Consider the following 14697-nt stretch of genomic DNA (forward strand, 5'->3'; position numbering starts at 1 on the left):
GAGAGAGAGAGGAAAGAGAAAGTAGTTCGAAAATGAGAGAAAAAAAGGGTTCACAGTTCGAATTTAGGGCAAGATTACCGTCGGATTTACTGGTGAAAAAATCTGATGGTAATGATTTAAAAGTGACCAAAACACAGCGTTGTACTAATCAGGGATTACCGGTAGATAAATCCAACAGTAATTTCAGGCCAATTTTTCTTGCTTTCCTTCGGATTGTTACTAGCAAATTTACCGTTGAAAAATTAAATCTGACGATAACTTTTTTATGCAATAAATTTATTATCAAATTTGCTGGTAAACTCATCGCTAACTTCTGACGCTAAATCCAACGGTATTTAGCGTTTTTTTATTTTTTATTTTTTGTAGTGTAACTAAACCTTTTGTGTAAAACCAGGTTAATTGATGACTAATTAAACCATAAATTAAAATATATTCTAGAAAATGAGAAATGAGGTTTTTATGGTCTAATGAGATAGAGAAAATTAAAACGAGAATTTCGACACCAATTTTAAAGAAATCAGCCCAAAATTGGGCCAAACAGGCCGAATTGGGCCAACCAGACCCAAGTTGGGCCCAAGGGCCCAGCCAAGCTCTCATTTAATGAGAGAGCTCAGCACTCTCTCTCCTCCAAGAACACACACGCACGGTGAAATTGGCAAAGGGGAAAGGGAGAAGTTCCAAAACCCTTGTCCTAAATTCAATCGATCATAACTTTTGATCCGGAGCTCTGATTGACGCACTGTTTGCAGCCACGCGACCGCGGCATTGAGCTCTAAAAAACCCACACCAAGATTCCTGAGGTATGTCACAGTTTCTTCCTCAAATCCTCAGCCCTCATTTTCGAAATTTTAGTGGGTAAAGTGTTGAGAATTTTGAGTTTGGATGTTGTAGGCTCAAATTAACTTGAAGAGAAGGCTTGTTCTAGCTCTCTTGGTCCTTGGGTAAGGTGAGATTCTCAACCCTAAGCTAAAGACTTAGAATTTTATGATTTAGTGATTGATTTATTGTGTTTGGGTGAGATATTGTGGCTTAGGCATTGTATATATGTGTTTTGGAGCTTGATTAGTGGTTTTGGAAAGCTTGGAAATGAGCTTTTGTTCTTGAAAATCTGTTGGTGAGGTTTTGAAGACCTTAGGAGTTGAATTAAAGAGTGTTTCGGGTTGAGCGGGAATTGGCCAATGTATGGTTTCGGTTTTCTATATCTAAAATGTAATGTGGTTGTGAAAACGTAGGCTAGTGGCCCTAGGATAAGATTTTTGGAGCTATTGATGTGGTTGATGAATGATATATGTTGTGTGGTTATGTATGTATTTGGTGGATTATGAAATGTTGATATAATTGTGGGGTGATTTGGATTTGGATTGGATATATGAATTATGATGATAATGGTTGGCAATCATGTAATGTTGTATGTGATATGCATAAATGTGTTAAATTGATGATTATGTTGAGGCTCTTGTTGATGAGCATGGTGGGAATTTAAGAATTGATATGTGAGAATATATGGTAATTGGTGAATTTGAATGTTGGTTTGGAAATTGAAGTATGAAATGTTGATTATGATGTGGGATGTGTTGAATTGAGATTTAGTTAAATGAAGGACAATTTGGTGGGTTGATGATTGAATGAGTGGATGAAAGTATTTGGTGTTAAATAACTGAGTTTGGTTGTTTTTGAATGAGTTTGGTCGGTGTATGTTTTAAAATGGGGAGTTTATAAGTTTTGGTAAAAATGAAATTTTGATGAACTTCAACAGATCATATCTTGAGCAATTGTCTTCGAAATTTGATGATTTTTATATCAATTGAAAGATAATTTCATAAGCTTTAAAATGGTTTAAACTTGGTTGAAATCTGAATATTGTGGAAGGATATATGATCATTGGAAGTTTGGGTCAAAAATCTGAATTCTGCAGAGTTTGTGGTTTCTGGGTTGTGTGCGCACGCACAAACCTGTGTGCATGCACAACCCGTGGAATTTTGGAGTCTGTGCACACGCACAACCCTGTGCGTATGCACACGTGGAAATGGGGCTGTTGCTGGGAGCGCTAGCACGCTCTGTGCGTGCAAATGGCCAAGGAAGCCTTGCGAGCTGTGCGTACGCACACATTGGGAATGCCATGCTGGTGGTTGCGCTAGCACACCTTGTGCGCGCACTCAACCCTGGAGATTTTTCTTTCTGTGCGTACGCACAGACATGTGCTCTGTGCGTACGCACACTTTTAAAAATACTTCTGGGCGTGCGCACGCACACCCTTGTGCGTAAGCACGCGACCCAGTTCCTTTTTTTTAAGTTTTGTTTTCAAGTCTTTCACATGCCCAACAAGCTTGTAACCTTCCGAGATGTTATTTCACACTTATAAACCCCCAATTTCATCCCTTAAATCTTAAATTGATATAAAATGTCTAGTGATTGAGAGAAAGCTAGGAAAGAGGTTAATTTATGGAGGAAGAAAGGGGATGTTATTCTGAATTATTATGAGTATAATGAATGATGATGATATGAGTTGTTGAGGAGAATGGTAGAGTGCTATATATGTCGTGAGCCGAATGGCTGAGTATGAGACGAGCCGAATGGTCAGGTGTGATGACGATTATGGCTGATTATGAATTATGAATTGTGAGTCGAATTGTTGAGATAAATGTTAATATATGGCTGTGATTTAAAATGCATATATACTGAATTATTGATTATTATGATTGTTGCACTCCATGTATCTGAGATACGAGTTTCCCTGGGTGAAAGCAGTGGCTAGCCGCCACGTGCTCCAGGTGGAGACTCGATACTCTGCTGACCCTATGTCGTAAGTGTGGCCGGACACTGTGAAAGTTTCGGATGAGCTCGCCCCCGTAAATATACACCAGTGAGGGTGTTGGATATATGTATATATGATGTTTATGTTATGAGATAACTCGAGTTGGGGATGCACGACAGAGGGACAGTCCAATGGTTAGCTACCAGGACTTGTTGGGCTGACTTTATAACTGACAGATGAGACTCATCAGCCACTAGGACAAGCATGCATCATATGCATTAGATGTGATTTGTTTGGGATGCCTAATTGTTTGCATCATCACTTGCTAATTGCATGATTGACTTATCTGCTTCCTACTTGTACATTCCTTGCTTGATATACTTGTCTTTGCATCTCTATTACTGTGGTGGTTGGGAGGTTTGCAGGATTTGGAATGGGAACTTGTAGTTAGAATGAAGACCTTTAGTTAGTTACCTGTTTTTGATTCTTAGGGACTAGACTTGTTTATATGCTTTGATTATAATCTGGAAGTTCTAGGATTGCCTTCGACTTTTCTTGGACATTACATGTTAGATATTTGGGCACTGTTATCATGCCGAGAACCTTCGGTTCTCACCCATGCGAATTTTGTGGTTTTCAGATGCAGGACGTGAGGCTCCTCGCTGAGGCATGCTGGAGACTTCCTTTTGGCGAAGGTCCTTAGCTTTGGGGATATTATTTTGATTTTTATATACCTGTTTAGATACTTATATTCTCCACTGTATATGTATTTTGTATTAACTCCTCTTAAAGGTTATTTTGGAGAAACAGGATTTGTATATTGTCCTTTAGGTTATCTTTTGGATAGTTCCCTTATATATATATATATATGTATACTATTATGCTCTGACCGGTTCACTTCGCAAACCGAGCCGGAGCCTTGATATATGTATTTTGGCACTCTTTTGTATATCTCTTCGCGTTAGCCTACTCCTTATATGTTCGTTTACGTTATCGATCGGAGTGTTGCGCTTTCGATTTATCGGTTTTGTTTTACCCCTTTTTCTTATAAAGGCTCCTAGATTTTCTTTCTAGAGGTCGTAATACCTCACCACCTCTGTTTTATGACTTAAGCATAAGACTCTATGTGGTAGGGTGTTGCATTTTGTCTCCTAACTTGTATGATCATTTCAAGTCCAAGCTGAGGCTGAAAACAACATCCCAACTAAGCTTGAGGGAGATTGTTAAGGCAGAAGGCTCTGTTGACATGTACAACAAGAAAAACAGAATTGGTTAGTAATAGATAATTAGTTAGAAGTTTAGAATCTTATAAAATCTATTAGCCGTTGGTGAGTAATGAGTGACTGGCATTCATCTTCAGTGTATATATAAGGGGTGGTAGCTGCTGCATTTGTAATCACTCTTTTAATAATATTGCTAGTTTATTCTTACTTTCACAGTTCATTCTGAAAGTTTTCTTTTCATAATTCATCTATTTTCATTCCTTTACAAGTATAAAGTAAACAAAAAAGTTTATTTACATAAAATTTTTATTTCAAATTTAAAAATTTAAAAGCTTATGTGAAAAATGTTTGAATATATAATTGTTTATTCTTTTAACGATTTAAATTTTAGAATATTTTTATTATAATAATATTTATTTCATGTATTTTTAATTAACCGCGTGCATCAAATGAAATAAAATGTGCATACAAAATGATAGTTATTAAATTAATTATTTTGTATTTATAATAAATATATTATTTAATTTATTTTTAATAACTAATTTGGTGATTAATCATGATTGAATTAAATATATTTCATAATATAAAGCCTTTGGTTGTGAGCGGGTCTTGTACAAATGTACAGTGTATATTCGGTGGTGGCCACATGATGGGTGTATTGTGTATAGGTCAAGTCGGTAGGTGGAAATAGAATCAGGCCCTCTCAAGTATTAGGCCCGTACATTATTTATGTACGGTCCGCCGTTGGATTTTTCTTCTTTTCCTTTCCCCTTTAATTTTGGTTTTATGTTATTTATTTGTCATATAAATAGGAGGAGTCATGATACGTGCAGGCATGTATATGCATCAACTAGCACCTAGAGGCAGTAATAGAAAGAAAATAAAATAAGAAATAATCAAAAAGAAAGGAGAAAGAGGGAGACAGAACTAAGACAGTGATGCTAATGTGTTACGTTCGAAGGGGGAGAAAGATATTGTAGCATAGACAATTGGCGTAAGATTATGGTATACATACATAATAAAAGTATGCACTTATTAAGCTTAAGTCGGTGCAACAAATAAAAAAGAAGGCCGTTTGAACGTATATCCTGAATATATAATATATAATAATGTAAAACTTGTTCATAGTTTTCTTAGACTTCTTGTGAAGATGTTGAATTCAGGCAGTTGATATTTTTAATTTCTTTTGATCGTTAATGTAAAACTAGAATAATGAAGGAGATGCTTTGCTTTTGTCTAAACGCTTAGAAATAAAACAAAACAGAGGAATGATAGAGGATGACACAACTATATTCTAATACAATTCAACCCTCAAATGTAGAGACTTCTATTTAGCCTTCATTAAAAATGATAGTAGATTTTTTATGCTCGTAAACCAACTCACTAAGTGCATCGAATCGTATTAAGTAATACTATAGTAAGTAGATTATTGTTGTCACGAGAATTAATGGATTGAGTAAACAATGATTAATTGATTGTTCTAATTAGACAAACCAAAAGCTTGAGTAGGAGAATCAAATATTGAACAGAGGCAAAGTAAATAATAAAGTAGTGAATGAAAACAATGATGATGAGAAGGTTAGAGGTGTTTACTCTCTAAAAAAACAATCATTATATTTATTCAGTTGAGGCTTACAGAGATCAATTCACGATAAAACTATATGTAATTGAATTTCAATTTCTTGACAACCCAATTTCTCCTTAATTAACTGATCGCCAATTTATTGGTCAACTAATTAAAAAAAGAGGGTAAGCACAATTCTAAATTAGGTTAAAATAAGATTTCAAAATAGTTCTTAAGTTGAATTATATGTCATGTGTTCAAGTTAGTCATAGACAATTGAAACTTACAAGAAAATATAATCTTCAAAAGTTTTCTAATCCAAATTATATATCACTTATTCAAAACTAGAGCAATTGAAAATTATGAAGTGTCGCACACCCTTTGAAGCACTATTCCTAGTTAAATCAAAAAGTTATGAGAAAGAGTTTTGAAGCTAATTCCAATATTAGATTTTCCAAAGTAATACTAAAATCCAAAATGGAGTTAGAATGTTTTCCAACAGTTCTAATCTTTAGGGATGAATAATGAAAACTCAATCATGAAATAGATCAATGTAAAAACCTCAAACAAAATAAAACACTTGGATTAATAATCCATAAAAGAGATAAACAGAATTCCTAACTTTAACAGAGGACATTAGTTGCTCATGGTGCAGAGACAAAAACTATGATTGCAAAGTGATCAGATTCCCCGTGATCCATTCCTTAAACTTATTTAAATCCTAAGTAGAAACCTAAAATTCAGATTCAAAACAAAATCAAATAAATTATAATCATATCTTTTCTAATAAATCTTAACCGACTAATGATCTTCCTTGTGATTGAAACTTAAAGCTTGGTCGTTACTTCATTGAAATCATGGGCTTGCAACTTGATTTTTGGGGTTGAGCAAATTGGTGTGACACTTGGTGGAGGTGGAGTGGCACTTGGGTGGTCATTTGTGGTCACTGGAACTTGGCCCAAAGTAAGGTTGCATGGGCATGTAACTGGCGTGTGAATGAAATGCCACTTGAGTGAAGTTGGGAAGCATGGACGTCCTTAGGCTTTGGCCCAACGTGCCACGCCAAGGAGTAGTGTGGCACGCCCTTGCATGGAAGAGGTTGCGGACTTAGTGTGTAGGAGGGCACAAAGGCATGTTACACGCCCACTCTTGCATTGATGATCACAGGTGTGTGGAAGGGGCTGACATGCACAAAGGCGTGCATGCCATGCAGGGCGTGTGGCACGGCCACTTGAGGAGGCACAACTGCATGCAAGTGGCGTGTGGATTGTGGCATGCCAATGGTGGTGGACGATGGCGTGTGGTTGGTGTGGCACACCTTTGAGGATGCTTGAAGGAGGCCCCCTGAATATTGGCTGCACGCCCAAAGAAGGAAGTCGCAGGTGTGTAGAGTCAGTTTGGGTGTGTAGAATGGTATGCCACGCCGGTTTTGGACATTATTTTTACGAGCTGAAAGGTAAGGGTCATTCGTGGTCCAAAATGAACGTCTATTACAAGCATTTGCATATTGTTTTGAAGCTCTGGATGTTAGCTTTCTAACGCCACTAGAACTTCCTCATTTGGACCTCTGTAGCTCAAGTTATTCTTGCTTGAGTATGAAGAGGTCAGGATTGATAGCATTTACAAATTCTCTTCAAAGGCATTGCACTTTCCTGGGGCTTCTTTGCGTGTTCCTTCTCTTCCTTTTCCTTTCCTAAAATCTTTCAACAATCTCCTTAACATATCAAATCTCAAAGCAACTCCAAAAAATATTGATTAAAGCACCAGAATCTTAATTATAACAAGAAAATCACAACATTTATTCAAGAAAATAATGAAGAAAATAACTAAAGATACTCATACATCAATTTTTTACTATATTTAGTTCATAATATAGAAATTAATCTATATTAATTCAAATTAATGCACTAAAGATATGTGAACTCATACTAGTCTCTAAAACTATTAAGCTTAACTAGTTCACTTTTCAACCAAGTTGTTAAACCACTACACCAAGCTTAAATTCAACTTGGTTAGAGGTGGACTATATGAACTTTATCTAAGTATATGTCTCTGATCACCAGAATTATTTTATTTTAAACAACAAGCTAAGACCTTTGATAGAGAAGATTATGAATGCTTTTGAAAATTGATGAACAAGTGAGAAACAGAAGAGGAGAAGGAAAGAAGAGAGAATAAGTTCTATTCTGATTACTATGTACGTATATAATTGTGTACATTACTCTGTAGTATGAACTATATATATCAGAGATAACCTGATATATATAGTATGGAGGAGAATGGCTTGGTAAAGATATCCGCAATTTGTTCTATGCTTAGAACATGAGTGACAACCATTGATCCTTGAATTACACAATTTCTGACAAAGAACAAGTCTAGCTCAAAGATTTTTGTTCTATCATGAAGAATTGTTTTATAAGTATGAGCGATGAGAGAGCGTGAGTGGAAAGAGAAAATGCGAGAAGGTGAGGGGTTGGAAAAAGATTAGTGGCATTTAGTGACCAGGAGAAGACCAAATCATCATTGGATCATAGACGAACCATTAGCACATCCCAATCTTATCAATCGTAGACAGCAACAAAATTATATTTGTTGATAATATCCCTATAAATACAATAGTAGAATGGTTGTAGAAAATCTTTGGGAAGGAAGGAAATGACATTGATGTGTATCTATCAAAGAAGGGGAAAGTGAGTAATACTCTGAAGTTTGTGTTCGTGAGATTTCTAACAAGGACAGATGTACTGAATACGATCCAAACACTTGATGGATGGAGAGTGTGGGGATTCAGGTTGATGATCTATAAAGCCAAATATACAAGAGAGGAGAACATGAATAACCAGATACAAGAAGAAGATAAAGATGTGAACAAATATGGAGTTAGGCAACAAAAAGAGGTGACAACAGAAGCTACAAGGATGTAGTTACTCAGGGAATATGAGCATTATTGAATTATAATCTAAGAAGATCCATATGTTAGGAAACTCAAAATTGGAATTATGCAGTGACAATAATTTGATCTCCAAACACTAGTGGCGGAAGAACACTAGTGTTATATTTCCTTTAAAGTTCTTGTTGATGCTGGATTCACAATAATTGTGCAAGCATGTATGTGTGTAGTGGTAGATGGGGAGGAGGTCCAAATATTTGTGAAGGAATTGAGATCGTCAAACACATACTCAGAGGGAATAGAGGAACAATGGAGACACAATCAGAAAGGTTGAAGAAAAGTGTGAAGGGTTGCTTGATATGATTAAAAGTAAGGATGCTAAACCTAAAAATGTCATGAATCCAGACATTGCAGCCGTGGTCAGGAATAGAATCGGTGTGGAAGATGAAGGGATGTGGGAGAAATTATGATTGGAAGCAAAAAAGTCAAAAACAAGAATGACGATCTCGAAGGTGCATGGTGAGAGAGAGGATCCAAAGGCAATTGGGCCCAAAATGATAATTTTAGGAATGAGAGAATGAGGGTCTATGACTCAAAGACCCAAATTTGTTCTAATGAAAGAGAAATAATAGAAGTAGTTGAGGAAACTCATTTGGGACAAGAGTGTGATTTAAATGAAAGTATTGTGAGATGCACACTTCATAGAGGCAAGAAAGAGAATGGAAGGAGGTTACGGCATCATCCCCGTTCTTATTAAACCATTTCGTAGAAGTAAGGAAATGGTCAACGAATGAGTCGAACAGTTCACGAAGAAAGGGGATTGAGGTCATAGTGTTGCCCATACAAGCTTGGACCATTGAGAATATGAAGCGGATTGGTGAGGTATGGGGCGTGGTTATTAAAGTTGTGGCGGAAGAACACTAGTGTTATATTTCCTTTAAAGTTCTTGTTGATGCTGGATTCACAATAATTGTGCAAGCATGTATGTGTGTAGTGGTAGATGGGGAGGAGGTCCAAATATTTGTGAAGGAATTGAGATCGTCAAACACATACTCAGAGGGAATAGAGGAACAATGGAGACACAATCAGAAAGGTTGAAGAAAAGTGTGAAGGGTTGCTTGATATGATTAAAAGTAAGGATGCTAAACCTAAAAATGTCATGAATCCAGACATTGCAGCCGTGGTCAGGAATAGAATCGGTGTGGAAGATGAAGGGATGTGGGAGAAATTATGATTGGAAGCAAAAAAGTCAAAAACAAGAATGACGATCTCGAAGGTGCATGGTGAGAGAGAAGATCCAAAGGCAATTGGGCCCAAAATGATAATTTTAGGAATGAGAGAATGAGGGTCTATGACTCAAAGACCCAAATTTGTTCTGATAAAAGAGAAATAATAGAAGTAGTTGAGGAAACTCATTTAGGACAAGAGTGTGATTTAAATGAAAGTATTGTGAGATGCACACTTCATAGAGGCAAGAAAGAGAATGGAAGGAGGAATTGTTGCAAACCTTATAAGGAATATTTCTTTGGACCTTTAGAACCACTAGGGTTTGAATTAGCAACATAAGAGAATGAAGGGGCTACTGAAAATGAGAAATTCAAGGGAGATAAGGGCCAGGGGATAAGAGGTGAAGTGAAAAGAAGAAAAACCAATAATAGAGTAGGAGAAAATGCAAAACAGGAGAGGAAGAAGAAAATTACAAAGAAGAAAAAAAGAAAAGTGATTAAGGAGGAATATATAAGCGACACAGTTGAGAAAATCATGTCCAGTGATGAAGATTGTAACACCTTATTACCCTAAGCCTTACCTCTACCCATAAAGCAAAGGACAACAAAGCATCATAATAGTTCTAAAGCTCATATAGTAATATATAATCAAGGGATATAATACACTAGAAGTCCGATGAAGGAATAAAAGCTCAAAGGCATAGAAACAGAGATACAAAAGCGCAAAGTATTCACAGACGATAACTGATGAGAGGATATTTTATACGTTTTTTGGCATCATTTTCATATAGTTTTTATGTTTTGTTTAAGATTTATTATATTTTCATAGGTTTTAATGCAAAATTCATATTTTTGGATTCTACTTTGAGTTTGTGTGTTTTATGATGATTTTAGGTATTTTTTTGTTGAAATTGAGGAGTTTTGGCAAAGTTCGATTCAGAGGCAAGGAAAGCGTAACAAATGCTGTCAGATTCTGACCTCCGTGCACTCAAATGAGTATTTCTGGAGCTACAGAGGTCCAAACGACGCGTTCTTAACGATGTTGGAAAGCTAACTTTCAGAGTTTTCCAGCAATATATAATGGTTTATACTTTTTTTTGAAAGCTCTTACCCATTCAGGGCATTGAACGCCAAGGAGCTATCCCCTAGCTGGTGTTCAACACCCCAAAGGAGCCCCAAAGCTGTCGTTGAATGCCAACCACCCCCTAGTGGGCGTTCAACAGCCAACACAAGCATAAGGTAGCGTGGTTCACCTCCCATTCCTCAAAGTGGACACCAAGCTCAGCCCAAGTACTCAACCAAATTGGCCCAAGGATGGATTTCGCACCTCTAGTCTATTCTATCATATTTTTGTACTTCTTAGTTATTAGGTTATTATAAATAGGAGAAGATCACCTTTATTTAGGATCTTATTCCCCCACTTTTACTTTCAAAAATTATTGTATAGTATGAGCAACTGAACCTCCTAGGTTAAGGTTAGGAGCTCTGCTGATTCTTATGGATTAATAATATCATTATTCTATTTCAATCTATGCTTGATTCAATTCTAAGATGTATCCTCGTTCTTCATCCTAATGAATTGAGAGTGTAACTTGACCGTCATCTCTATTCTACATGGGTTATTGCGAGTCCTTGACGGGATAGTATTGAACCACAAGCTTGATTATACATCTCTTAGACGACTAATCTACGACTTCGTTGGGGACTTGGAGACATCAGTTTAGCCGAGGTACGGGGCTATTAGGGCCTTTGTGGTATAGGCTAGAATCAGGATGCAACATTCTCTATTCCGGAAGATCTAACCTTTTCTGTGGCGCTTTGAGTAGGATCACCAAGGGAATGGACTGCAAGAGCTTCACCCTCGTTCAGATTGGATGACCACTGACCTGACGTTTGATCTGAAGTAGAAGAGATTAATGACCACTGACCTGGTGTTATTCACTTACAGCCTGCCATGGAATGAATCATCAGAAGTTGAAGTAGACAGTGAGAAAAGTTGATCCAGAAGGAGGAAGCATCTCCGAAACCTCAACCGTTCTCTTATCATTGATTTCACACCTATCCAGTAATACTTTATTTATTCTGTCCTTATGCATTTTTCCACAATAACTATATTTTTTATCCACTTGACTAAGATCTACAAGATAGCCACTGCTTGTTCAAACCAACGATCTCCGTGGGATCGACCCTCACTCACCTGAGGTATAACTTGGACAACCCGGTGCACTTGCTGGTCTATCTGTGCGAAACTTGCGGAGTCAATTTCGTGCACCATTCAGACTGGCATTAATACTGTTCACGATGGTATTTTCCATGGCCAGTTGTCTTTTCTCAAAAGCTTGTAATAAATCTTCATTAGAAGATACAGAAGAATGAGTAAATTGAGAGGGTTGCTGCTGATTGTTCGGTGGTCCTTGGTTTTGCCTCAGGTGAGGTGCTCGGTAAGGTTGATTTTACTGCCTGTTGTTGTTATTATTCCACCTTTGATTTTCCTGATTATCTCTGCCTCCCATTTTATTGTTGTCTCTCCAATTCTGGTTTGAATTATCCTGCCATCCATGGTTATTATTTCCACTTTGATTGTACCCTTGGTTGGGGCGGTCATAGAAGTTGTGAGTGGATGCCACCATGTTGTCTTCTTGTTGGAGCTACGGGCATTCATCAGTGTAATGGCTGTAATCAGCACAAATTCCGCAAATTCTTTATGGAACTAGTTGTTGGTTTTGCTGCGGTTGAGTTTGCTGAGCTTGTTGATTCAATTGCATTTGCTTTAGCAGGTTGGTCATTTCACAGATGCTTCGATTTAGAGCAGCAGTCTCTATGTCAGAAGATACTTCTGCAACGGCTTTTGAACGGCCTTGCTTCTGTCTGTGGTTCCGAGTAGATTCAGCTAAATCACTGATCAATTGCCAAGCTTTATCAGTGGTCTTGTACTTCTTCATAGACCCGTTGCTAGCACTTTCCAATGTGGTCTTATCTTGGGGCCTCATACCTTGTGTGATATAGCTGAGTAACACGATCTTGTCAATCATGTGGTGGGGGCATGCTTCCAGAAGATTATTGAAGCGCTCCCAGTATTCAAAGAGAGTCTCATTGTCATCCTGAACAATTGTAGAGATATCCTTCCTCAGTTTATCAGTAACCTCAGATGGAAAGAATTTCTCCAGAAACTCCTTTCTGAGTGTATCCCAGTTGGATACATTTGCTAGAGGTTGAGTGTAGTACCACTCTCTTACTTTTCCCTCCAGAGAAAACGGAAAACCTTTCAGCAGAATTGAAGTTTCATCAGTGCCATCACACCTGACAGGAACAGGCTGCCTGGAAGTCTCTCAAGTGCTTGATAGGCTCTTGAGCAGGTAGGCCATGAAACTTGGGAATCAAATTTAGCAGTACGGTCTTTATTTCAAAATCCGTAGCTACCGCTGGATGATGCGCTTGAAACGGTTGCATTGTAAAATCAGGAGCTCCTTCCTCCTGAATGGTAACTCTTCTAGCTGCCATATTTTCTGCACGTAAAACAACCGAATCAGTAGAACGGGGGCTGGTCTCTTCCTCAGATTCACTTTCAGATCCGCCCTCAGAGCGGGCTAACCTACGCTGTTCTCGCCTTATTCGTGAAATTGTCCTTTCAATTTCAGGATCAAATATTAGCAAGCGCGGATCAGGACGTGAACGCGTCATTTGACGGAAGAAACATGCAGCTCATAGTAGCAAAGTTAAATAAAATGCAAATAAATAAATTCTAATTAATAAAATTAGCACTCTATTGCAACTCCCCGGCAACGGCGCCAAAAATTGGTGGGAAGCAGAAGCTGGTGAATTAAAAATTTATTAAAATGGTTACGTTGCAGGTATAGTTCTTAACTCACCGAGAATCTGCTTATCAATTTAGAAATATGTCACAGAGAGTTTAAATTAAAATTACTAGGAGTTTTAAGTCCTAGGTCGTCTCCCAACGAGTTGCAGAAAAGTGTGCTGTTTTATTAATCAGATGTTCCAAGAAGTTGAGCTAAGTAAATTGGAATTTAAATTGTGGATTTTTAAATAATAATAATAAAAGCCTTGACTGAGAATTGATTGGTTAGAATCTCTATCATCGATGGTGTGATTGTAAGATTAATTTATAATTAATGGTTGTTCTGTTTGGTTATCCTTTACTAGGTAAGGGAAAGTCAAACAAGTGGGAATGCCAGATCTGTTCACAAGTTGCAACCCACTTAGTTCAAAGGGATTGGCATTGGTGACAGGATAGCAATCCAACATTTAACCCAATTACAAATTTTCTTTCAATCCTTCCAACTCAAGAGTTCCTTTTAATCAACTCCCCATCAAGTAAGGAAACTACTCACGCATTGTAAATAAAGAATCCATAGCGCATGAAAGGGAATTAAAAGAAGACATGATTATTGGAATTGAAATTGAATTAAAAAGTAATAATCCTTGCGTTAAATAATCATAAAAGTATCTGAATGACAAAATTGAACATAACAAAGAACATGGAAGAATAGAACCAAGTTAAGAGAACAAACTAGAATGATGAAGTCTTGATGAGGAAATAACTCTTCTCACTGTTCCAATGCTAAGACCAATTGAAAATTAAAATTCTGAAAACTAGAGAGAAAAACCTAAGAGAGTGAAAAACTAGATCTAAAACTACTGAATGAATGTCTGTGTTGTTTCTGCATATTCTCTGACTCTAGTCTGCTGTTCCGGGCCGAAAACTGGGCCGAAATAAGGTCCAAAATCGCCCCCAGCGGATTTTGCAGATTATGCAGATCGCACATGTCACGCGATCGCGTCGTCCATGCGGACGCGTCGCTTGCGCTTTTTCCTCACCAATCCGCGCGGCCGCGCAAGCCATGCGGCTGTGTCACTGCGATTTGTGCCCCTTCCCGCGGTCGCGTGAGCCATGCGACCGCGTCACTTCTCGCTGGTTATCTCCTCAAATTCTTGTGTTCCTTCCATTTTTTCTAGCTTCCTGTCCAATCTCCATCTCATTCATGCCCTATAAAGCCTGAAACACTTGACACACAGATCAC

The 14697-nt window shown here is 37.6% G+C and overlaps 1 non-coding gene across 1 annotated transcript; it reads left to right on the plus strand.

Annotated features, from left to right (window-relative positions):
• The first annotated feature begins 12684 nt into the window (after nt 1–12684).
• Nucleotides 12685–12792, plus strand: LOC112761460 (small nucleolar RNA R71). The gene has a single exon (XR_003181855.1). It is a non-coding gene; the product is annotated as a small nucleolar RNA R71 (small nucleolar RNA).
• Nucleotides 12793–14697: the final 1905 nt, after the last annotated feature.

Source organism: Arachis hypogaea, chromosome 16 (assembly GCF_003086295.3).
Source record: "Arachis hypogaea cultivar Tifrunner chromosome 16, arahy.Tifrunner.gnm2.J5K5, whole genome shotgun sequence".
Taxonomy (NCBI): Eukaryota; Viridiplantae; Streptophyta; class Magnoliopsida; order Fabales; family Fabaceae; genus Arachis; species Arachis hypogaea.